A 2,498-nucleotide genomic window follows, 5' to 3' on the forward strand; every position below is an offset into this window, starting at 1 on the left:
GGCCCGCCCAGAGGGGCGGGAGGGGCGGGGCCGCGCAGGGACTACAAAGACCGGCGTGCCCCGCCGGCTACCGTGAGTTTTGCTTTCCGGTGCGTGGGCGCGGTGCATTGTGGGGCTTGTAGTTCTGTGTGTGGCGGTGTGGTCCTGTGGGGTGTGGCCGCCCCCTGAGGGTGCTGGCGCCGGCGCTCAGGGAGGGGAGGTGTGCGAGGGCTGGGGTCTCCGCATTCCCGGTTCCTGGGCATAGGAAAGCCCCCAGCCTCTGACAAAGGGCACAGGAAAGCCAAAGCCTCTGCGGACTCCTAGTGTGGTTTCATCTAGCCCTGCCATAAAGCCCTGCTGAACCACGAGTTGCGGGTGTAGGGCAGCGCGACAGGAGTGGTTGGGGAGCGCCGTGTGAAATTTCAAAGCGATCAAAGCGATCTGGGAATTTCCTGGGTGATGCGGGGTGGAAAGCACTATTCGTAAATAGTGGTGGGAATAAATCAGTACCTCACCGTACCTTAGGATACGTTAGCAGTAGTGTGGTGCTGTGGAGAAGACGGATACAGCACAATTTTTGTTAAAAAGTACACTTTCTTCATGCGTTTTACGTTCTTGATACGTAACTTAAGAATGCAATACCCGCTCCCCGAGATCTCTCCTGTGTTCATGGCTCTGGAAAACACTGCACCTCTTGTTTGTGTTGCACAACTCCTCTGCTTGTTTATCATAAACTCAACACATTTTGCATGGCACGGGCACGCAAATGAGAGTAGAGCAGCTGTAAGGGGATCCGGGCTGTGCCTGCAACACGACAGGCCAGGGGCACTGCCCATTGCCCAGGGTAATTACTGCCCTGCGGGCTCATGTTACCGCCGGAGTGTGAGTCTTTCGTTGGGATTATATTCCTAGCATATTAGGGATTTTTTTTTCTGCGTTTAGTGTTTTTTTTTTTTATATTTTTCCCCCCTGCTCTGTCATGTTATTTCAGCCTCACATTGGGCTGTCTGGAATTAATTTTGAACTTAGTGGTTTTTCTGGATGCTAGTCTTTCCGGAAGTAGTCTCAGATTTGGCAGGGTAGCTCGTATTCATCATGAGCAGAGTTATTACATTCAAAAAGCATTTGTGAATGACTAGTTCGGAAGCCATGCAATGGGGAACTTTTTTGGATCCAATTTCATTTTAAATATGTAGTACTGGGAGGAGACAATGCACTAGGGTTTAAAATGCCATATTAAATCTGAGGAAATTGATTAAATTGCATTTTGAAAATTGCACTACCAAACCAAATATGCTAAGTGTATAATAACTTTAAACTTTGTTTCACTCAGGATGAACATATTCCTTACATAGAGCAGCAAAAAAGAAAAAAAAAAGTTAGAAACAAGAGAATTCTAATTTCCAGTTGTTCAGAGCCCTTTTGTTTTATAGTAGTCAATAGTGTTTGATCATTACAATAATTTAGTCGCGTATGCATGTTTGAATTTATTTAACTGTAGAGTTACTTATTAAGTTTGATACCTGTATGAAGCTCCTTTTATTAAAAAAAAAAGAGTTTTCACATCTAGAATTATTTTATAGTTAAAAGTGCATATTTTTCAATTTGCCAGTCTGCTTTCTTAACAGTTTGTGACATTATTTTATTATAGAGGTTAACACCAAATTTTACCAGCCCCAAGGTGATAGTGAGGTCAGTTTTCATAATGGCACTGTCAAGTGAACAGGATTCCTATCCCATGCCCTTTGAAGGGAACAAGTTCTGTTTTGTCACAGTGAGCAGGTATAGGAACAAGGCGTGAGGCTGACTTGTTTTGGCCATTTGGACATTCCAAGGAAGTCAGTGGGATTTTTGGCTGCTGAGGAATGTGGGCTCATTGCCTTCGTGTCACACGGTTCTGTCCACCCCCAAAATCATCAGGAATGATTGTTGGCTCACTGGCAGGAGAGAAGCTATGCGGGGCTAAGGTGAATTAAAATTGGGTCTGTGCTCTTCCTGGTTTTCTCTTTGTAGTTGTTTTTCCTGTGTGCTCGGTCTGTGGCAATCCGGCTTGGAGAAAGAGCGGCTTTGCTCCGGCTGGTTGTGTAAGCAGAGAGGACTGAAACTCGCATCGCAGGCGTGATGAGCCACCCTGTGGCAATATCCTGCAATTGAGGCGAGAGGACGACAAAACTAGTTCCTGAATGTGTAAAACAGTGGAAAGTATTTGCTAGCTATTTTTTTTTGGCATATATTGGTTCCAGATGTCATGTGTGTTCTGCCTCCGTTTGCTAGTTATTTATTTTTCCAAAGGATTGGTGTGTATATATATTATAGGCCTGATTAAAATCTGTGCAGCCATTCTAATCCTGTGTGCCAAACCCATGATTTTTGCTCATGCTGGCTGGTTTACTAGCTTAATTTAACCTTGGGGTTGCAGAATCAGGAAAGCCTATTAATGTAATGTATTAACTTTATGCAACTTCTGTGAACTTCCCAGCATTTCTCTTCTGGGAAGGAGAATGCAGGATCTGCTAATT

Source organism: Molothrus aeneus, chromosome 1 (genome assembly GCF_037042795.1).
Source record: "Molothrus aeneus isolate 106 chromosome 1, BPBGC_Maene_1.0, whole genome shotgun sequence".
NCBI classification, from domain to species: Eukaryota; Metazoa; Chordata; class Aves; order Passeriformes; family Icteridae; genus Molothrus; species Molothrus aeneus.